General features: G+C 42.4%; 1 protein-coding gene and 1 long non-coding RNA gene across 3 annotated transcripts in view; one reads left to right on the top strand and one right to left on the bottom strand.

Annotated features, from left to right (window-relative positions):
* The window catches only part of LOC131677764 (uncharacterized), a 257,878-nt gene that overhangs the window by 141,772 nt on the left and 91,372 nt on the right, over positions 1 to 24,734 (bottom strand). The gene's annotated exons all lie outside the window — the stretch shown is intronic.
* Positions 19,913 to 20,429, top strand: LOC131677789 (uncharacterized). The gene is made up of 3 exons (XR_009303425.1): positions 19,913 to 20,093; positions 20,176 to 20,256; positions 20,310 to 20,429. It is a non-coding gene; the product is annotated as an uncharacterized LOC131677789 (long non-coding RNA).

A 24,734-nucleotide genomic window follows, 5' to 3' on the forward strand; every position in this document is an offset into this window, starting at 1 on the left:
TAGTTCAGAAGTACTGCGTACAGCTGTACATTCGATGCTAATTGAACAGTCGTGATTTTGAAATTTCTTTGCCGATTTTATTTATAAAACATGCCTTTTCTTGGCAGATTCAATGCAGGTATTTTCGTAGTACGCAGTATTTTTACAATATTGGCACATGCTAATCCGACTCTCATAAATCATTACAGACCATAATTAGTCTTCCACTGATCAACAGAAAGCGTGCGTTTAATAAGAAAATGGTCACGCGTGCCTTTGTTTTGGTGAAAAAATATTCCATCTGTACTGGCCACGGACAGTACCTCAGTACTTGTGCTATCGTTCTTCGCCGAAAAAATAACCAAATTTCCGAAAATAAACTCAAAACATTCACGTACGCACTCTGATTGCTACCCTCCTGCGCTGTTGAAGCATGCTTTTCCTCTCGTCGATCGGTTGAATGATGCTTCAAGAATTAACCAACCGAAAACAATGGATTTGGTTGGACGTGTACCTACAGCAGAAGGGAACGGTTGAATTCAAATTCGTTCGGATCTACCATGGGCTTCGTACAGAGACGCAATTAGATTCCTCTTCAGGCACAACCGAGCCGCGCTGGGTTGGCCAACTCTCCAGAAGGGTTATTGACGCTACGCTTCGATGATTGATTACACGTCTATGAGATGATCTTTTGGTATGAGATGAGTTTCGGTTTTTAACATAGGCACTTCATAAGTACAGATTGAACGAAATGTTGAACTGGTGCCCTTTGTAGAGAGTGTAATCCAGATGAAGCTGTAGAGTAAGCAAAAAGAGGACTGACAATTCTCGGGGAGTGTTGGATGTCAAAAAGTGGAGCGATCTTTCCAAACTATGCGGTCTGATCTCGTTCTCGAAAAAATGTATTAAATACGTCAAATAACTGTCGCTTGACAGGCAGAAGGTGATTTATGACACATAAAACGAGAATTGACATTTATTTTACAACCGTCCTGCCCTCGTTGGACGTTCATTTTATTATGTATTCAAACGAGGGTGATGGTTTGATATATTTTAGCCAGAAAGATCTTGCAATGGAGAGTTTTATCTAGTTCGAAATTCTTGGTTGAAATGTAATGGAATTTATCTAATTTTTAACAATTAAATGGGCTCGTTTTCACTTCTGCTTTGCAGTTTCACAGAGCTACCGGCTGCAGCTTAAGACTTTGCCTTCGAAAATTAGGTATCTCAAAATAAGCAAAAGCAAAAAATGCCGCCCTGAATTGCGAGTGCCCCTACGTCTAAAAGACAATATCATAAAGCGTTATAATGAACAAACGTTATGCCCAAATTTAATCATGAAGTACAGGAAGCCAGCTGTTCTGCTGATACCATTACACAAAGAGGAACAGCCGGGGAAACTTGGATTAAACTATCGATCAAATCTCGGTAGGATCATCCTCAATTTTCATTTGGACTGGTCCATCAATTTTGCGAGCTAGCCCAACGTCCATTGCTGTTTGCTGCTGTGAATCAAGAGGTCCCCTCTCCTTTTACACCACCATCAAAGTCGATCTAGATATGAATTGCGAACATTTATCATCTTGTTCCTTTGTTTTCAATTTTCGAGAATTTATTCTTTCGCATCAGATTAGCTACCCCAAAATATACACTGAGAAAATACATTCGAATTCCTGTTACGATATTCCTGTGATTTTTACCACACATCATATTTTTACGATGATGAACCTCGAATCGAAATGTCCATATTAAAAAAAAACTATTTATTTAATTGAATGGATGTATTGATTTCATTCTAATGTTTTTTTCTCTCAGTGTAACCTAGTGTGCTAAAGCCCTAGAATTGTGAGAATCAGATTTACCGTGTCAAAATCTAATTAATTTAGTTCAGGTTCGCCTGTCTATCGGCCCTGACTGAACTATATGAGTTTGAAAGGTAAGTGTTCCCGCGTGATGTGGAGTTTGCTTCTGGCAGTTGCGGTCATTGCTGCTAGTGCTAACGAGGGGTGCAGGGTGTACAGCATTATTTTGCTACAAATAATCTAGTTCTTTGTATGAGCTCGGAATGGTACAACAAGCTGATTAAGATCACACCTTCAATCAACGTGTATCAACATTTGAATGAAAATAGACACGCGCACCATGGACCACGCCAATGAAATGTATCGTAATTCAACATGGTTGATTTTGTCACGACAGTCACTGAATCAGTGAGTGGTTTATATGGCTATTTAGCCATTTGCAGTCAATTTTTGCTCAACTGCGTTAAAATTTCATAAATTGCTCCATGATTAGACTTACTTAAAATTAGTGCCATTTTTTAGAATTGTTGATAAGTAGTTGAAAATCATCGCTTCGCGGTCACTGGCTATGCTCAGGCAGTGGTTGTGACGTTTTCGCGATCATGATTAATGAAATGCGACGAATCAAGGTTGTAATTATATTTGTCTCCGATACTCACCGAATGGAGAAACATAAAAAAATATTTAAAGCAATTTCAACGGTATATGAATGCTCTGCTTACAATATTTCGAAATTCTTTTTTGAGAGACTTACGTATTATTCGTCTGTGAGAAATCCATCTACGCTTGGTTCTAAAAGATGTAAGTCATATTAATGATGATTTTGCTTCTGATCATCTTTCAGTAACTTTTATGTTTTCTCAAGAAGCAGTTTGAAATTCCATTAACTCAGTGTTTAGTTGTCACAAATCGAATTGTTAATAAAATAAACATTCATCTTTACTAAATTTAAATAACTCCACGGACAAAATTTAAAACTCATATTATAGACGAAAATTTTCAACTGGTGATTCAGTTGAATAATGTTCTGGCTGGGGTTGATAACAGTCTATTATCTTGCTCCGGACAAAACCAGCCTAAAGGCCGTGTGGCATCCAGCGGGTTAAAGTTTCTCAACCCAGAATTGATCTACTGTGTTCCTGCTCCCATGTCGCAAGAGACGACTTAATCTTCTTTAGGTGTTGGGATCAATATTACCTCAAAAGAAACTTTCGAAATGCGATAACTTTTTAAGTTTTGCACCTAGAAGTTTAGAATTTCTTGACTTTTCCTCTTTCATGGAGAGCAACAATTTTCAATAGAGTTCAATTTTTCAGCTCAATCCTGAAGGGCTGTACAAAAAAAGTTACGAATAAGGTGTTAGCGGGTCATTATGACCCCGATTTCGAACTCAGTTTTAAGACACAGATTCCACCAAATCTATCTGAACTGCTACTTGAATTGTTTGTTAGAGCTTAAATTTTCAGTTTCTAGTAAATATTACCGTTTTTTGACCTGGTTGATCAGTGGGAATCGGTTCCGAATGAGGTCATGTTTTGCATCCATGAATATATGCAGAACCGTCATCATAAATCACAGGTTTATTGACAGAACACTATTTATAAACAAAAGCAAAACACAAATAAGAATGTATATATTAAATTTGGACATGATACGATCGATCTTAGATGTCCCGGATTGCGATTCTGATACCGATTCCGGCAATACAATAGTATTTCTCATAATATTGATCAAGCGTCAATGTGGTCAATCAATGAAAGTGATCCCAAAACTTTGTAATATGCTTGAAAGTTTATATAAAATCCCATCTAAAATGATATTGATACTCTGATTCAAATACTGACCCTGGATTTCACGTGAAATCATCCGGAAGATCCGGAACATCCGTAAAACTGGCTATTTCATGAATCTAGTTCTAGAATTCTGAAGTTTTTTGATTCATGAATTGACCAGTTATACGGATTTTCACGTAGAATACAGGGTCAGTATTTAATTCAGAGTAGCAATAACAGTTTAGATGAGATTTTATATAAAGCTTATTTTCCGAGTATCAGCTATGAAACGTCACTTTTACTGAGATCTCAGCAAAAAATTGTTTACTGAGATCTCAGCTGGCAAAAAATGCGAAAAAAGCTGAGATTCGGCTGAAAAAATTAAAGGTGAAGCGCTAATAAAAGTATGAAGAATGCTAAATGGTACTTATCAAATCAATGTATCATACCCTGTTTCCAGGATGGCCAAAAATTTATAACCCCGCATATGGGGTAATTTGCAACACATTCAATGCAGCATATTTTTGTTTACCTCTAATATATTGACCAAATGTACGATAATTTGGATGCCCTTATTGTTTACAAGCAACAACGTTTTTTAACAGCTGCTACATTCGATTCATTCCAGAAATTCTTAGGAAAGGCTAACTATCGGGATTTTAACTCTACATTTCAGAACTAGTAATTACAAGTATTCTCTATAGAACTGAGCTTATCGCAATTAACGTGATTAGATTCTACTGGAACAGTGTTGCCAAGGATTCAATGAACGGCGAGCATTAAATTATACTAAATCTTTGTTGTCTTAAAATATTATTGAAAATAAATCAAACCTATTAATTTATACTGTCAACGATTATCTTTTCATGCAATATTCCTTGGCATCCCTGTTAGGATCTCCAGATATGTCTCATTGTGCCTTTAGCAAGAAGCAGGGAGTGGTACAATCTATGGTAAGTCGTGCTTTGAAACGGTATAACGAACGTTTGACCGTCGATAAGAAGGGAAAAAGTGGTCAAAATGGATCTTCGTACAGTTGGAAATGTGGTGCAAAAACTGCCTTGAACTAAATATTTTGTGTAAGATGCAAAAAACGTGCAAGACACGTACAATATTCAAATGGCGCCGAGTCGCGATAAACGACAGAATACGGTGAGAAAACCACGTGTGCGGTCGCTCTACTCAGCTGTTAATGAAAACTTTTTTTTATAATGGTTCATTTGATGCGGCTCAATACGTTAGCAAAACTGAGTCGTGGATCTTTCAAGTTTTTACAATAAGTAAATATAAAAAAATACTAAGAATGTCTCTCTGCCAGATCTTGTTGACGCCTTCCTTCGGTGATTGGCCACCGAGAGTCATGCAAGAAGGTATCGGTTTAGTTACTCGCATCCTCACAATACGAACACCGTTGGGAATGCCGGTGAAAAATTTCCCCAAGTGTCATTCGTAATAGATTCCACTGCTCCGTATTCCGACATAATTCGTTTGATGTAATGTTCACTAGTGCGCGGTGCCAAATCATGGATACGCACGTCCACCATGTCGTTTTCCATATGCACGGGGATCTTGAATGTGGGGCGAATTCGAATTCGAATCGACTTTTTCATACAAGCTTGCATACAATAAACTTTCCGTTTCGAGATGCGCAATGCCACCCCTGGTGTTATTGAATTCGACCTCGTGTTGCATGGTATTCCTTGCAATAAAGTATTCAGCCTGTGCTAAACTTCTAAACGTAACCAAAACACAATTTTTGACGTGGTGTAGCTGGATGTACGTAACTTCAGCGAGATTAAGCTCCATTTTAACTTTAACTAAATGTTCCACTTTCTGTACTGTGGGTCTAATACGAGTTTTATTAAATTCGATTGCAATCGTATTATCCCGTAGCCTAGGTACTTTTGTTTCATTTGGCAGACTCATTTCACTCCGCAGCCGGGGGCAACGATACAATATTGTTTTTGCATTGATATAGAACAAAAGGCCGGCTTGATTCATTGGTGGTGGTGCCAATAGCCTGCTATAGCGTAGCGATTTTTTGCTTCTGCTTTGTGCGAGGTTAGAAGATAGACTGGCCGCATTGCATTGAATGACCAGATTTATGTGTGAGCAAATTTTCGGCAATTGATTTTGTTTACAGCTCGTCTTTAGTTCGACATTCCTGAGGAAGCTGGAAAGCAGAACATGTCTAAGGTGGCTAAAAATGCATAATTGGGCAGACAATTTGCTCGTACGAAAAGCGGAACACTCCATTCGTGCGTAGTCAATGGGCGGAGTATTTGAAAATATGCTACTAAAACTGCCCCTTTTTTCACTTTTTCATGTTTTTAAGTTCGCTACGAAAATTCTCATTTTTAAGTGGAAGCACTTCAAACTAAAAATAATAGACCATTTAAATGCGGAAGACGAAGTAACGAAAGTATATCTTTCAGGAAAGTAATTTTTATCTTGTATGATGCGGGTAAAAACATGCGTTTACGTCACATTTGAATACAAGGGCAGTAAAAGCGTCTACTTCCCCTTCTGAGATCTCAAGATGGCTCTACGCTATTCTGGCCGAATTAAATCTGGTGCCATTACTCGAAAGAAGTTCTGGAGTGGTACAAGGTTAAGGGGGTCATTTTCGTGCTAAAGGATCTTAATGCCTAGAACACACTGGAATTGTTGCCAATTTGAAAATGCTAGTACATACTGAAGCAGGCCCTCTAAAAGCATCCTAAGGAAATCAAAAGCAGAAATGTGGAAAAAATGGATCTCCACAAAAAAACAAGTTGGCCCGAATGTTGTACAAGGTCTTATGAGCGGTGTACGTGCACTTGGATATTGTTATGATATTGAATAAAAGGAGCACGGAAAAAAATCAATAATATGCTTTATTTTAATCTTTAGTTTAGTTTTAGATGATTTTGACGAAGGTTTTCCTGTGATGCCATTTGATTACGTACACCCTTTAATGCACACGTTTGAAATTCTCTATGTATGAGGATTGCATTTGCATAAACCCAGTGATTTTAAGCGATTGTTTTGTATGCTTATGAAAAGGCGACAAATATCTCGTAATAAACCTCCACACTATGAACCCTGATGTATATTGTTGTCTTGCAGCAAATGAGAAATGCCAAACTAACTTAACACTTTGATTCCATATAATGTAATGTCATTTTTACGCTTCAGATAATTCTAGGATCCTTGCCCCGGTGGGGCGTACTACACTCTCTTACCCTATCACTTTTTATCGTTCTGAAATTTTCAGTCAATTGCTTTCTCCAGCGACGTACATAGCATTTTATTTTTCATTGCATTTTTTTGCAATTTCCAGTTTTGTTAAGAATTTTATTGGTCCAGAACCAGTATTCTCACTGTCGATTAGTCGGATAAAGTACAAGATAAGCTCTTGGGCTGCTGCCGAATATGCCAACCATAGGCGTAGCTCACGCTTAAACAAAAACTGTTTTGTTGGATCTCCGATAATGTTGTGGTATTTTTGGATTTTTCTCCAAAAATATTGTGACATTTTTCCAAACACAATTGAAGTATACACTAACAGGACATTGGAAGCTCAAATATCACATGGCCACCATTAAAAGTGCTGAATACTATTCATGTGATCTTTGTGAATCCGATTGCGGATCTTCATACCATTTGGTATGTAACTGCCCTGCAGTACTGGAACTGCGTATTCGAATTTTTGCTTCTCCACAAAAAGACGAACCTCTGTTTAGGGAGCTAAAACTCAAGGATGTGCTATTGTTTGTAATATAGTGTGGTAAAGAACTATAGGCTTTATCAGTAGTGTTCACTATTTGTTCGAGAGTGATGAATCCAGGCTGTTTACTGTTTTGTTTTATGATTGTATAGCATTGTCATTTCCCTGCCATTTTCGTTTACTTCCTTTTCTCTACTCACCAGGAAAATGAGGAGACAACATGACAGGGCAGAAATCTCCGAATAACATAGAGAACGTGCCATTCGAGCTAATATATTCGGATTCCTGATTTTGAAACGGAATATGGAAACCAAGGCTATGCTCATTGGTTTTCGTTTCAAATCAAGACCAACGCTGTGTTGTTCGATGCTGAATCAATAGGTGGGATCTCACAAAATACTTATCAAATATTTCTGATGAATTTTTGCAATGCAGAAAAAATGCAGGAAGCCTCCTTGCTTGTGATACAAGAGACAGAAAAAACGATATCGCCTATGTATAAGCGATATATTTATATTGACGACCAATACACATTTGGAAAAAAAAAGGCCGCTGACATTGAAAAACGAACCCGCACTGGCAGATTGATAACGAACACTTTATCCATTCAGCCATGCTATCAAATAGTTATAAGTGAATAAAAGTCATGTAAACACTTGGACAATTTCACGTTTAACGTTGTAGGTGAAAAATGAGTAAAAAGCAGATGGGAATTAAAAATACACAGTGCGGTGCTATAACAAGCAGCATAGGCACTAGGATGGGGCATTGTTATATGGAAAATCGTAATCATAACCACATCCACCGAGTACAGCACTTTTTTGGTTCCATTTGGGGTCCCAAACAACTATGCAAAATTTGGGGTCGATTGGTTTTGACCCGGCGTAGCGAATTGCGTTTGAAATTTGTATGGAAATTAGTATGGGAAAACCTACTTTTTTGCATTTTTAATTTTACAGATTGCAATTCTTTCTGCAGTATGCCCACAATTAGATAGAAATGTAGTCCAGCATATGTTGAACAACTTTGCCGAAGGATGCATGGTGTTTGAATGTCTCTAAAATAAGTTATAACTATTCAAAGTACTATAGATCGAATTAATTGCCAAAAATCTTTTTTTTTTGTCAGCACTGCGGGGGTACCAATTAAGCTGAAAAAATTATCATTTTGACCCACCCTAATAGGCACGTGAATATGGTAGCAAACCTTCGGCTGTTGTGTTGAAGAGAAATTGAAGAGATTTTATATAACTGCAAAATTGTAACGAAATTTAACTGCAAATTTAACAGAAAAATTAAAAGAAATGCTACCAATAATTACAATTGATTGTCGCTTGAAATTAATGCAAGAGATTTTTGTTATGACCCAGCTGGTAAAATTAAAATTTTGCAGATTTTAAAAAAGAGAACTCTTAATTAAGCGGCATTTTTGGGAATTTCTATGTCAAGTCTGCAGAAGAACGACCTGATTATGTCCATAAAAAACCCCAGAACGAGAGGTTCGGATAATAAAACGATCACGAGATTATTATGGCATAGATTTAGCAAACAAAGCGAAAAAAACCCACACTATGCAATTCAAAAGTCGTGATGTGTCATTTACAGAAGCCACCTCTAACTATACATATTCGGAAGATGCTTCATGGCCAACGAACTAAACCAAGAAACTCAGAGAATCCAAACCGCCGACCGTCAGGACAGTACACAAACCATCCTCTATAGTAGACATAAAAGTAAAATCAAGTTCCGTAATCGGCTTGTTTTTTTTTCTTTTGCTCTTCTTTCTCCAGCCACCTTCTAGAAAATACAAATACCCAGGGAATCGAGACCCTTCAAGATCGTACCTTCAAATTAAGTAAGATGATTTTTTTCTTTTCATCACGTTCTGTGCACACGTGTGTGAGAGTGATTCGCGATCACGACTGTTCCACTAGAGTTCGAAGACCTCTGATTGGATTTATCAACCAAGCACATAAAAAGTGGTTGTTTGGGTTGACGGTATTGTCTTCTCTTGAATCAGTCCACAAGTGCACCAGAGGGTTGTGCTGTTATTTGAACATAAAATAAAGGATGAAAAATGAATCACAAGGATTATGTTCCAGACCCTTTTGTTCTGATTGATCTAGAGTGGTCAGTCTTTTTTTCTCTTAAGCTTAAGGTTCGTTGTTTGTTCTGCTAATGGATCATTGATCAGCATTACGAGGACTTTTATTGTGTCATCAGTCGAACAGACTTACTGCACTGGCCGCATCTCTGGTATTGAATAAATCGTACAGTCCTTCAACTGAGGGTGGAGCTTACCTAAAAAGAGATGGACCAAAAAACACGATGTTAACATTCACTAAAGCACAATGTATATTGACGGCATAATTTGCGTAACCTTACATCTACAGTGTTTGAATGGTAATAATTGCAATTAACGATTGAATAACATCTACTGTACTCCCTATGCCAGTCTTCATAAAGCAGAAAAAATCAACAATAAAACTGTTTACCATAAAACATGATCTGCAACATTCCGTTATGGGGGAATTACCATTTTTCCCTATTGACAACTAATTTACATTCGTGCATCGTTTGATCGCTCCCTTGAGGCGCGACAGCCCAGAAGTTGTGAGCTGAGGCTAAGTTCCCCGGAATTAGGTCTGTCGGTGAAGATGTGAATCGAGGAGAAAAAAGCACATCACCACACCAATAATTACTGCCTTCCTGTTTATACGTATATATCAGCTTTCAATCAATTCGAAGCCTCGTATAGAGATTGATATGCCCCATGTCCGGCCCAGTAGCGCAGAAGCGCCACCGACGACGGCGTTGGTAATCATTCTAGCGACCTACTGTGGCTTAGGGTACCCACTACCTAACCATCATCGGTATAAAAAAACTCACAGTAGGAAATGATGTTCGTTAGGTATATGGTGTGGATCGTTTTCACATAAAACAGCAAGAACTTATTTGCGCGTGATTATGAATCAAAGTAGGGTTAGTTGCTGCGGCAACCGGTTGCCTAGAAATCCTCAGTCCCCAATAGCAGCACCACATAGATCGTTGATGCGAAGGGACTTCAGCTAATTCACTTCCATCACATTATGATGATAATTAACCTACCAATCGAGAGTGTTGCCATAGGAGAGATTATAGGGAATCGGTGCGATAGCTTCCGTTGATAGGGCGCCTTTCTGCGTATCCGGATACCGAAGGGTTGTCAAGTGGGTTAATGATAATGCTCATACTCGACAAATAGGTCAAATCGTTCAATCAATTCTCTCATGAAACAAAAGAGATAGTCATTGTAACTTGCAGTTTTTTCAGAACTCAGAGGTCGCGAAATTTATATGAAACAATTTTCCCATTAGTTATTACTCAACAACACGCGTGAAATAAACGTACCATAAAATAGAAAATGTAGAGTTTGAGTTTTTTAACATGAACCTTTGAAATAAGCGATTGTAATCGTTGCCGTACATCAGTTTAGATTTAAAGTTGCGTTTAGTGCAGGAACAATCACCCAAGCCCATCAGTAAGCGAGTACCGAGCATCGTCCTCGTCTTCGTCTCAACTGCCAGCTCTAAGCTCCAATGAAGATAGAGGTAAAATGACATACAGTATACACGGTGAATTCACTTCTGGGTATCAAAACTGATTACAAAATATTACAAGTCCATTCGTACCGTTACGTTAAGTTCCGTTACGAAACTTTTGTTTCGATAACCGATCCTACTGACAACTAATAATCTTTCTTGGTTAGAGCACGAACATAAGACGGCTGGTTTGTGAACCAGCGTCTTATCTCCGGAGCCGCCAGTCCAAAATCTGCTATATTATCGAAAGGCCTCCAAGACCTACTTCCATTGGAAATGTTTAGCAATATTTGAAGAGATATTATAGTGCAAAGAAAAGAATATCACTTTTATTAGTTCAAACACGCAACCAAAATTTGGCATCGCTTAAAAATTTAATGCGTTAATGAACGATTTCTGATGGTTCACTGCAAACAGAATGCACTTTCAAAAAGTTAAAAGTGAAAACAATTCAAAAAACAAAGACATTGGGCACTGATAATCCTAAATATATGTTTACAGATGTCTATTTACAGGGTGAGGAAAAACTATCCGCATTTTTTACTTATTGTAGTGCTCACATTTGACAGATGACAGTGACATACCTGAAGCTAGTGACTATATTCACTTGAATCGATGTAGTAATTAAGCTTTATACTCAAGGGAATGGAGCGATATTTTTTTTGAAAATATTGAAAAGGTCCATTCAAACAGTATACGATGCTATAAAACGACACAATGAGTTTGGAAATTTAGAGGACCATTCAGGAAGATGTAAAAAAAAACTAACTGGACCTCTCGAAAATTTTATTGAATTTATTTGACAGAGAAAGTGTGTGTATGTGTGTATGTGTGTGTATGTATGTGCGTATGTGTCAAATAATGTCACTCATTTTTCTCAGAGATGGCTGGACCGATTTACCCAAACTTAGTCTCAAATGAAAGGTGCAACCTTCCCATCGGCTGCTATTGAATTTTGGATCGATCGGAATTCTGGTTCCGGAATTACGGGTTTCAGAGTGCGGCCACACAGAAATTTCTCATATAAACTATAGGAAAAATTAAAAATAGAATTTTTATTTTTGATGCTAAATGTGTTCAAGGTGCATGAGACGTCGAGATTTGATGCAAACTCGAAAAAAAATTTGACGACGATTCCCTCTTTTGGATTTTGGCACATTTTTGCCTTTCTCATATAGAAAGGTTATGCAATCACTCTGAAAAACGTCAACCTAATCCCCGCCCGGAGGGCCGAGTGTCATATCCCATTCAACTCAGTTCGTCGAGATCGGAAAAAGTCTGCATGCTTTTTTTAAGTAAGGTTAAAAAAGCTTCAAAAGCCTGGCCTGTAGTGTATTGGCACTGTGTGGGACTCACGACTCACGTTCGTGCCTAACCACTAAAAACATTCCTTACTTTTTACGCCTTTTTTCCCCACGGAACTACGTCATCGTATTACTTCGTGGGGGGGTTCGTTGCGCTTTCGTCGCACCTCTTTCTGCTGCTCTATCTCGGAGCCTCGCTTAGTTCATGGAGTGACACGACCTATGAGCTTTGATTTAACTCTCGGTTCCTCTCCTGCTTCTTGTCTCCATCCATTACGTCGCCGTTTATTTCTCGTCCCTGTGGTGAGCCGTTTAGGTGCTGATTCCCTGAGCCATTCAGCTCATGTTTCCGTGAGTCATTCAGCTCCCGGCCTCATCAGGATCCGCTTGGATAGTGCTCAACGGTGAACTCACCCTACTCCGACCTATGGTTCCCCGACGGAGGAATTTCCTCCGACACCGATACCCGCTTTCTTGAGCCATTTAGCTGTACTAAAATCTTCCAGCTTTACCGCTTATCTTGCTCCGATTGAGAGTTCCCCGACAACGGAATTTCTTTCGTTACCGGTGTTTGTTTCGTGAGCCAATTAGCTCCCCTTTTCGTCACGATTCTGTCGGGTAGTCCACGGCGCCGAATCAGCCCTATCGTGAATTCCCCGGCGGCAGACCGCTCCCGATACCGATGTACGTTTCTGTGAGCCATTAAGCTCCCCGCCTCGTCTACTCGGTCTAGTCCCCGGCGGTGAACCTAGCCTACTCAACGGCCAGCCAGCAGATGCTGAGGTCCATCCAGCGATTCCGGGTAGAGCGTAGCTTCCGGTTCACTGGCGCCCCAACGACCCACTTCTGGCTATTCGACGCGGTCTACTCGGTCTAGCCCCGACGGTGGATCTAGCCTACTCACGAGCCACCCGGTAGAGTGTCGAGGTCGGTCCGGCGATTCCGGTGGAGCCTGACGTCCGGTTCGCTGGCGCCCCGACGACCCGAGCCCGGTGCTACATCGCGTACTACTCAACTGGTCCCCGGCGGTGGACCCAGTCTACACCGTCGGTGAGTTTCCCGGCGGCGGAATTTCTCCCGAAACCCTATTTGTGGTTCCACTGCGGCGTTCTAACCAATGTCGTTACTTTGTTGGTCCCTTCGCCACTTCCTTTGCAGCTCGGAGAGTATACTCGTAACAACTCTGTTGACAGCGTCCCAGATATGCTCGTTGCGGCACATCTCTTCGACGATATTATCCACTGTTATATCAGGCATACCCCTTCGGACTTCTTCGAATCTGGGGCATTCGAAGACCACGTGTTCCGGTGTCTCTTGCACGTTCACACACTCCGGGCAAAGGGGTGACGAAGCGTGTCCAAACCGATGTAGGTATTTCCGGAAGCATCCATGCCCGGACAAAAACTGCGTCAGATGGAAGTTCACCTCTCCATGCTTCCTATGTACCCAAGTAGACACATTTGGGATGAGTCGGTGGGTCCACCTTTCTTTCTCCGCGTAATCCCACTCTTGCTGCCACTTAGCCAACGAGTCTGCTCGAACCAGTCTCCTTGCATTACGTTCATTTCTCCGCTGGTAGCATTCTACGTCCTCAGCCAGAGTGATGCAGATGGGAATCATCCCGGCAATTATGCATACCGCCTCCGACGATATCGTTCTGTACGCACTTGCGACACGAACAGCCATTAGGCGAGAAGTGCTTGTCAACTTCGTCCGGTCCCGCTTTGAGTTCAGCGCAGCAGCCCAGACCGGTACGCCATATCTCAGGATTGAGGATGAGACATTCGCCAGGAGACGTCTCGTGCTGCCTCTTGCCCCTCCGTGATTCGGCATGATCCTTGCCAATGCGCTAGTCAACCATCACACCCAGGTGCTTCAGCGCGAGCATCGACGGAATGGATTGTCCCCCGATGCTGATCTCGAGACGCTGGGTTTCCTTACGATTGCTAACCAGCACTACCTCAGTCTTGTGGTGAGCCAGCTGCAACCTGACGTTAACCATCCAGGTTTCTACGATGCCTATTGTCTCTGCCGTCAGCATCTCCACCTTCTCAAGGGTCTCGCCCGTTATCGTCAGGACAACATCATCTGCAAAGCCGACGATCTCCACTCCCCTGGGCAGTTCCAGTGTTAACACTCCGTTGTACATAATATTCCAGAGCGTTGGGCCGAGTATGGAGCCCTGAGGTACTCTCGCCGTTACCCTAATCGACCTCTGCCCCGTGTTCGTTTCGTAGACCAGTACTCGGTTCTGAAAGTAACTTTTCAGAACCTTGCACAGATAGTCCGGAACCCGCATTCTATGCAGCGCTACGGCGATGGCTCCCCAGCTAGCACTGTTGAACGCGTTCTTCACGTCTATCGTTACCACGGCGCAGTAGCGATTACCCCTTCTCTTTTGCTTCAATGCTTTCTCCGCGTTCGCGATGACGATGCGGATGGCGTCCACCGTCGATATTCCTTTCCGGAACCCGAACTGTCTCTGCGATAGTCCGTTCTCACTTTCAGCGTAGGTCGTCAGCCTGTTGAGGATGACTCTTTCCAGGAGCTTACCGAGAGTATCCAGCAGGCATATAGGCCGATACGATGCTGGATCTCCTGGTGGTTTCCCTGATTTTGGCAGTAACACCAGCTTCTGGATCTTCCATCTTTCCGGGAAGTAGCCATCGTCCAGGCATTTCTGTAGGACTATCCTGAACATGTCCGGAAACGCCAGGATCGCAATCTTCAGTGCCACGTTGGGGATACCATCCGGTCCGGGAGCTTTCTTCGCTTTCAGCCCTTTTGCCACTATAAGGAGCTCGTCGTTGGAAACCCTATTGTCACCTGCATTTCCACCATCTGCATCAGCGTACGGTGTAGGCGGCTATGCGGTTGGGTCGTGCTTCGGGAAAAGGCCCTCTACGATAATTTTCAACTTTTCGCCGCACATTTCGGCTGGCGTCATTGGGCCCTTGATCCTGGCCATAACGACACGGTAAGCATTGCCCCAGGGGTTAGCGTCTACTTCTCTGCACAGCTCCTTGTAGCAGGTGAACTTGCTTAGCACTATCTCACGTTTAAAAGCGGCCCTAGCCGCCCGGAATGTTACCTTACCCTCTTCTCTGACTGCCTCAGATCTTGCTCTCTGAACGCGTCTTCTGGCTTTTAAGCAAGTAGCCCGGAGGATGCTTAGCCTTTCGTTCCACCAGTACGCCGGCCGGACGCCGGTAGTTCCTCGGCTCCATTTTCCTCGGCATTGCCCTAGGTATTGTTTCCGACAGCTCATCGGCACTCGGAATTGGAGTGGCGCTGTCAGCACGAAGTGCCTCCACAAAAAGGTCCTTGTCGAATTCCTTTATTTTACACTTCCGCTCGCCAGTCCTCACTCTCTGCGTCACCGTACGATTTCGCCGACCAATGGTGTAGTGGATGGCTTGGTGATCACTATGTGTGTACTGCTCACTAACTCGCCAATTCATGTCATCCATCAGCAACGCGCTGCAGAATGTTACGTCGATGATGGATTCCCGACCGTCTTTACGGAATGTGCTAGCGGAACCTTCATTGCACAGCTTTACGTCCAGCTTCGCCAGTGCTTCCAATAGGCTGTAACCTCGTGCGTTGGTCAGCCTGCTACCCCACTCCACGGCCCAAGCGTTGAAATCTCCTCCTATAACAACCGGCGTTCGCCCGACTAACGAGTCGGTTAATGCGTCCAGCATACGGTTGTATTTCTCTGGTGTCCACCGTGGAGGAGCATAACAGCTACACACGAATACGTCGTTTATCCTGGCGATCACGAAACCTTCGTGTGTGCTATCCACCACTTCTTGAACAGGGAAACCGCTCATCACTTGGATTGCCGCCATCCCTGCACTATCCACCACCCAGTTACCGTTATCGGGAGGGACACGATACGACTCTGCAATAATTGCAACGTCGCACTTCATTTCTATTGTTGACTGCCACAACAGTTGCTGTGCAATGTCACAATGATTGAGATTGAGCTGGGTAACCTCCATCATTATTGGTCATATCCCATTCGACTCAGTTCGTCGAGATCGGAAAAAGTCTGTATGTGTGTGTGTATGTATGTGTGTGTTAGTCTCAAATGAAAGGTGCAACATTCCCATCGGCTGCTATTGAATTTTGGATCGATCGGAATTCTGGTTCCGGAATTACGGGTTTCAGAATGCGGCCACACAGAAATTTCTCATATAAACTATAGGAAAAATTAAAAATAGAATTTTTATTTTTGATGCTAAATGTGTTCAAGGTGCATGAAAGGTCGAGATTTGATGCAAACTCGAAAAAAAATTTGACGACGATTCACTTTTTTGGATTTTGGCACATTTTTGCCTTTCTCATATAGAAAGGTTATGCAATCACTTTGAAAAACGTCAACCTAATCCCGGCCAATTTTTTTTTCGACTCGCATAAGGTTTCTGGATTTTAACAGGGGCGTAGTTGATGGTTTATTGAGAGGGGTTACACACCCCCCCCCCCTCTACTGTTCACTCCCCTCCTTTAAAAATCTCCTTAAATCAGCCCTCAGACCACCACCACCCCATCCAGCCCTCATACCCCTCCCTTTCAACCCCATCATCTTTAAACCACCACTATATCACAAAGCATACCAATTTAAGCTGGGGAGTCGTTCGTTCATGGGACTTTCGTCCTCCTCACATACTCACCCCCGCATGACGAAATGAGTTAGCAAGCAGATAACATTGATCTAATGCTGATTAGGCTAATGGAGTATGATATTTTTTTGTTTCAAGTGTTTCACCGTCGACACGTAGCTCATCAAGTTCGTGGCTGGCATGCCATTGTGTATAAGTGCAAAATGTACTAAGAATGTAATGGACATTTCCACAATTATGTTGAACATAAAAAGCCTCCGTGCCATAGTTTAGAGAAATGAGAAAGGCACAATTGCACCGCTAGGTGGATTAAAACAGGTTTTTTTTATTGAGATTTCAATCTCTGAATTTCATTTTAGTGTAAACTGAAACCGGAAGAACGAATTCTTAGTGATGTATCAAGAAATTTACCGATCAAAATTTTCTTTTAGGTGCGTTTTGACACATGGAAAAATCTTCTTTGAACTTTCGTGCCATCTTGCGGTCTGCATCCAGCTTTAGATCGCGAATCACAGGATCATCAAAAAGATCGTCAGCTTCTGCCAAACGGTACTCCTAACCGTATGAACGTATCACACTATCTAGATTTGGTGATGGTTTGGGCAAAAATTTGGACTATCGGGAAAACTTCCATAATATTTAGCGAGAAAAGCGTAAAATCAACGAGTTTATGTACCAGAATTGTTTGAAGGACATTATTGCACTTAAGCGCGTACACCTTTCGGTAACACCAAATATGCATTTCAATAAGACTTGACTTGGAGCGAAAAAGACTGGGGAATGCTGTAGCAAACTTTGTCCGGAATATTCTACTAACGATTATTAGCCATCAAGCTCTCCTGAATTAAATTTGATGATTTTTTTCCGTCTAATTTTACTGTACTAAATAACATACTTATTAAATCATTTGAAGGCCAACCTAATTAAAATCTGGAATACTACATCTGTTCAGCAACTGACGTCATTGACATTATCCTTAAGCGACTGAAGGCCAGTAAAATATTAATGGAGGACATTTCAAGACATTGTTGTGAATATTCAATACTATTCTATTACACCTACAATTATCATAAATTAATTGTTATTCCATACACAAGTAATTAGCTTACGACACAACACACTTGTTCCTCATCTTGTACGAATCAAACGTCGCACTGGCACCGTTTATTGTCAACTCGGATTAGTATTTGACGAAAACTACTTATAGCAGACCGCTGAAATCAGAATATATTGACACGATTGGTTCTATATGCAAAGTAAAGATTTGTGCCTTGCCACGTCATCTTATAATTTTTCTAGTGGGAAGGGAAAGGAAGGTGACAGAGAAGGATAGGAAAATAAACATAATACAATCACAATACTAAACAGCTGGGACGGGACCTGCGGATTCGTGTTTTCTTATTCTTTCTTTTTGTTTGTTATATCTTACTTTCTCGATTCACACACACTAATACTTGATGTAGTTCAAGAAATGACATGACTTTTTTAAAGAACAAACAAGAATTGAACTTACAATTTTTTTTTGTGAATCCATTATCATGAAGTGCAAGGTCAAAAATTGCGGTCCGTAGTAAAGCGAAAAATCCGGAGATGACTTTTCACCATTTTCCGGTGAATTCCGATTTGTGAGAACAGTGGGAGAAGTTCACAAGAATTAACGATCTCGAAATTAATGAAAGCACTATCATCTCCACTATCATTATTGATCTAATGATTAATTTATTGAAATATTTGAAAAAAAGTTAGCATTTACTTAATTTCAAATAGAATACTCCCCATATTAATCACTCTGAGGACAGCCGGTTCAATCTGACATTTGCGTGCTGGATCAATTTGACACGCGTTTTTTTTCTTTCCGCAGATCCCGTCCCAGCTAAACAGTAAACAGCATGCATATCAAATAAAATGAAGGTCCGTAATCGGATTCACAAAGATCACATGAATGATACTCAGCACACTGAATAATTATTTGACATATTAAGTTTATAATCAACGAAGTCAGTTGCAGCGTCTGTTCTAGCCAATTCGTCCTTCAATTCAATGACAGTAATACCGGAATAGTCCGGTACAACAGCATTTACCCCTTTCATGCCCAAGTTTTTTCTAGTACATGTAGAGTTTCAAAACTATTCTTTCTTGAAAACGGTGGGGTCAAGAAACTCGAAAAACTTTTTTTCAGAAAGGCAGGTGCTTTCCTTGCAATGCTAGAAGCTGCTCAATTTTACCTTCCAATGCTCAGTACAATTCTACTAGAGTATTTACAATAGTCCAACTGCGTGAAAAACGTAGCCAAAAATAATCCAAATTGATAAGTTTTATCAGTTTTCACTAATATTGCAACATAACGAAGTTATATGAAAAATTCATTTTCCGTCGTAAACGTAAACGGTCCCTGGCAGCACTGCTCCATTGGAATTCAATCAGACTGATTGCAATAACTTCAGTTCTAGAGCTGATCCTTATAACTGTTAATGCTCAAATGAAAGCCAATAGTCACATTTATTAGCCTTACTTGTTTTTGTGAGCAAATCTTGCCTCAATCAAAAGTTATAGGTGCTCAAAAAAGTTGTTGCCCACAAACAACATGGGCATGAATGGGTTAAAATGATCAGTTCTTCGATTTGAGCTCGACGTGCGATTACTAATACGCGATCGCGAATTTGCCGAAATAAGTGCTTTTAGGGCAGCCTGACTGTCACAGCAAAAATGAGGTTGTTATGGAAATTGCGTATCAACTCCGTCTCATCAGAATCCGAAAATAACTGCGCTTGACAGGACTAAGCTAGCGCCGGATTCCCGCTAGTGTTTTTTTTGAGCTTGTGTCAATCCAGCGCAAGCTTAGTGCTGTCACTAAGGTAGCGTCGGATTCTGATGAGACAAAGTTGACATTAATGGAAATCCAACAAACTTAATTTTTAAAAAATCTTTTGGTAAAATATATATCCCACTCTCATCTTAGTGTTCCAAAGTATAACATAGAACTGTTGTCACGCATGCGAATTTGATTCAGTTTCCCCTTATTGTTTCCAATAATTCTAAACTTCATTCGTATTTCCCTAACAATTAAAACTAAGATGTATTTAGAGTATTCGACTTAGTGTTCATGACCTTAATAATGTTTAATGGTGATTGTTACCGCGACTGAACCTGCAAGCGGAGCATCCCTCGGTCGATGGTGACGTTTGGTTTTTCGCAACTAGCTCCCGCTCGTTGTGTCCGTGTGTGAACTGTCAAAAAACCGAAAAAGTTCACATGTGGTTTGTTCTTTATTGTACCCAGAAGCTGCCATAGGAATAACCTGAATACTTACCGAATACTTACCGTGAGTAACCTGAAAAAGAAAGAAATTTAAATTATAATTCATAATACTTACCTCAAAAATTATAAATACTTACCTTACCTAGGAAAACAAAAGTAGGAAAGAGGAAAGGAAGATAGTTAGAAAAGCTGGTCGGAAGGTATTAGCGTGGGAGGAAAATTTGAAAGTAAGAGAGAGAAATTAAATGTTAAAGATGGAAATTAATAAAAGTTTATTTAGTTTTAGCCTGCATAAAAAAGGTGCTTGCTCATTATTTCTTTCCGTTCGGGGACGACCGAACAAACTAAAATTTCAAAGTTTGGATCGCACCTCACCCTCGGCACGATGAGCGACCAGGAACTAGACTTCACTACAACGCCGTGCGGCAAGTGCGGATTGGCTCCAAAGGAACTAGGTGGAATGGTTGCATGCGACCACTGCAACAATTGGTATGATTACGCTTGCGCGGGTGTAACCGATACCGTTAAGAGGAAGAAAAATGGTTCTGCGATAATGCAGTTTGTGTGGCGGCAGCCAAAAAGCGCACGAAGAAGGACGCAAACCCTCAATCGACGGCAGATGAATCAGATGCCGGAAGTGTCAAATCGTCCACTGTGCCGTCCGCAGATGAACAAATAAAGGCCATGGAAGAAGAACAGCGGCGGCTCGAGGCGGACTGGGACAAACAGATGCTAGTGAAAGAGAAGCAACTGGAGTTTCAGGCCGCAATGAAAAAGAAGAAGTTCCTGCAGGAACAAGCACTGCGCCGAAAGCAAATGCAGCTAGAGGAAGAGTGGCGCTGTTTCGAGCTAGCAGAACTAGAGCGCGAAAACCAGCTGCAGCTGCAGGTAAAACACGAGCACCTGAAGCGAGTTCAGAAACTGGAAAAAGATTTTCGGGAGCAGATGTCAACTGTGGATAATCAGTTGGACACAATGAAAATGGAACGGCAACAGAAACATTCCCGACCGATTACCGTTAAGAATCAAAGTACACCGCTACTAGCTCCGGCGGGAAAGACGGGTATTTGTGTTGAGTCGGAAATTGATGATACGGAGGAGAGTTCCAGTTCGGAGGAAGAAACTGATAATGAACCGGACGAGAAGGTTAAGCAGGGTCCCAGACCAACAAAGGGCCAACTTGCTGCCAGGCACGGGATCGGTAAACACCTTCCTCTATTTTCGGGAAAGCCGGATGATTGGCCACTGTTTTATGCGGCGTATAACTCTTCTACAAAGGCGTGCGGGTTTAGCGATGTCGACAATTTAGCACGTCTGCAACAATGCCTAAGGGGCGATGCACTGGAGCTTGTACGTGGACAACTGCTTCTTCCGAAATCGGTCCCTCGTGTTATTGAGAAGCTTCGCCAACACTTTGGTCGTCCCGAGCAATTACTAGATCGTCTGTTGGAACGCGTTAAAGAATTGCCGGCACCGAAGAATCTGAAAGGGTTCATTCCGTTCGCCAACGTAGTAGAGCAGCTTTGCGATCACGTGGAAGCAGCGGACCTTAAGGAGCATCTGAAGAACCCGTTGCTTATACAGGGCCTGATAAAAAAGCTTCCGGATGCGGAGAAAAGACAGTGGGCTGATATCAAACGAGCTCGAGAGGGAAGAAAGATTTCTCTTCGTACAGTTACGGACTTTCTCCTACGAATTGCGGATGACGCGCGGGAAGCAGAAGTGGACATCGAGCGTACCACGGAGACGAGATTCTCAGGCGAACATTCCGGTCGAAAGCGAAAAGAGAAAGGAGCAGTATTCAGTCACGCCGAGGAAGGAAATTCGAATACAGTCGTCAGCCACCGATTAGGGTTGAAACCATGCAAAGTGTGCCAGCGTACCGACCACCGATTGCGGTTTTGTCAGGATTTCAAGAACTGGTCACACGCCGAGCGCGTAGCAATGGTGACCCGCGATAAGCTATGCAAGCTATGCCTCGGAGAACACGGAGGACAATGCCGGTTCAAGTTTCGTTGCAACGTTGGCTCCTGTAAGGAGGCACACAATCCGCTCATTCACCCGGTCAGTACGGTGGGTATTAGTGCACACATTCACTCGTGCAACCCCCTGCTGTTTCGGATAATTCCCATACAACTACATGGTAGGGATCGGACGCTGACGGTTTTGGCATTTTTGGACGAAGGTGCTTCCGTCACATTGATCGAAGGTAAGCTTGCCGATAGATTGGGTATTGTCGGGGCCGAAGAAAAGCTTACAATCAAATGGACTGCCGACTATTCACGTACTGAGAAGAACTCAAGAAAGATGAATGTGTGGGCTTCGGCAGTTGGGTTGGAGATAAAATGTTGCTCAGAACGGTTCGAACTGTGAGCAAGTTAATGCTGCCACATCAGAAATTGGATGCTGCAGTACTTTCAGCCCGCTATCAATACATGAGCGATCTGCCGATCGCATCTTATGAAGGCCAGCCAGAGCTTCTTATCGGTCTCAACAATGTTCATGCCATACTACAGAGAGAGGGTACGTATGCTTGCATCACGATGTAACCAACGAAGACATACATGGTTTACTGAAAAGCCACTATGCATTAGAGGAATCTGTAGTAGCAACGGCCCAAGAATCTGCAGAGGACAAAAGAGCGATGGAGATTATGGAGCGGACCACGAAACGCATCGGAGAACGGTTCCAGACCGGTTTGCTCTGGAAGGAGAACAAACCGCGATTTCCGGAAAGTATTCAGATGGCGCTGAGGAGAAATTTGCAGCTGGAGCGGAAGTTAATGAAAAATCCGGAATTATACACGAAAGTGCGAATGCAAATCGAGGAATATGTGCAGAAGGGATACGCTCACTTGGCCACAAAAGAGGAGCTGGAGAATACCGAAGCAGGGAAAGCGTGGTACTTGCCGATAAATGTCGTACTGGAACCGAAGAAACCGGGAAAGGTGCGTATCGTCTGGGATGCTGCGGCGACGGTGCAAGGTGTTTCGCTTAATAGCAAGCTACTGAAGGGACCGGATCTACTCGTACCGTTAGTGGCAGTAATTATCGGGTTCCGTGAGCGGAGAATCGCATTCGGGGGCGATCTCAAGGAAATGTTTCATCAGCTGAAGATTATCAAGGAAGATCGTCAAGCCCAGCGATTTCTCTTTCGATCCAATCCCGAAGAGTATCCTAAAGTTTATGTGATGGACGTAGCTACATTTGGGTCGACCTGCTCGCCGAGTTCCGCCCAATTCGTAAAAAATCGGAACGCCGAGGAGCATGCAAGTCAGTACCCTGAAGCAGCCGATGCTATAATCAATCGGCATTACGTCGATGATTATTTCGACAGTGTCGACACAATCCAAGAAGCAGTGCAGAGGGCGAAACAGGTGAAGCTTGTGCACAAGAACGGGGGCTTTGAAATCCGGAACTGGGTTTCGAATTCTCCAGAGGTATTACGAAGTTTGGGCGAAGACAAACCGGTCGTGGCAGTTCATTTCAACCAAGACAAGGAGACATTGCGAGAACGAGTGTTAGGCCTAGTTTGGAACCCTATCCTCGACGAATTTTCGTTTTCTACGAGACAGCGCGAAGAGGTCGATCAATATTTACATGGTGGTAAGCGACCGACGAAAAGAATTGCTATGAGCTGCGTTATGGGGTTCTTCGATCCTCTGGGGCTGCTGTCATTATTCACGATTCACGGGAAAATTGTTCTGCAACATCTGTGGCGAAAGGGCTGTGATTGGGACGCAGTTATGGACGACGAAAGCTGGAAGCTGTGGAAACGCTGGGTTGATTTGCTGCCCGAGGTCGAAGCCATCCGGATTCCACGCTGCTATATCGGGAACGCTGTATCGACGGAGATCGAGTCGCTCGAGCTCCACATCTTTACGGACGCTAGTGAGCATGCTTACGGGTGTGTGGCCTATCTACGTGTGCTTATCAAAGGCAGGATTCAATGCAGTTTAGTTATGTCTCGGGCAAAGGTGGCTCCACTCAAACGGCAATCAATTCCTCGACTAGAACTTATGGCAGCGGTTCTCGGTGCCCGGATGTATCGAACGATTGAGCGAATGCTTACGCTGCACATTTCGCGCTGCGTTCTTTGGACTGATTCTCGCACGGTTTGTTCTTGGCTCCAGTCAGATCAATACAAATATAAGCAATTTGTGGCATTTAGGGTGGGAGAGATTTTGGACTTGACTCAGGTAGTGGATTGGCGTTGGATACCGACTAAACTAAACATAGCCGACGTACTGACCAAGTGGGGTCGCGGTCCGCCGTTACAAAGCGACGGTGAATGGTTTCTGGGTCCTTCCTCCTTGCTACTTCCCGAATGCCAGTGGCCATCATCACAGTTTCCTTCCGGAGAAACCGACGAAGATGCCAGAAGAGTTGTTCTGTTTCATGAAGTCATAAAGATTGAGGCGATTTCGAGATGGAATAGGCTGCTGAGAGTGACCGCCACAGTGTTGCGTTTTATCGGAAATTGCAAGCGCAAACAGAAAGGGTTGCCGATACTCACAGCAAAGGCAACGACGAATCAACAATTAATGCTGAAGACTGCACACCCCGCAGTACAAACACCGTTACAGAAAAACGAACTACTGGAGGCGGAGAAAGTTTTGTGGAAACAAGCACAATGGAACAGTTTCCCCGATGAGATGAGCGTGCTGACGAGTAACCTACAGTTAGCCCCTGGCCAGAAAGCAGAA

The sequence above is a fragment of the Topomyia yanbarensis genome, chromosome 1, assembly GCF_030247195.1.
Source record: "Topomyia yanbarensis strain Yona2022 chromosome 1, ASM3024719v1, whole genome shotgun sequence".
NCBI lineage: Eukaryota > Metazoa > Arthropoda > Insecta > Diptera > Culicidae > Topomyia > Topomyia yanbarensis.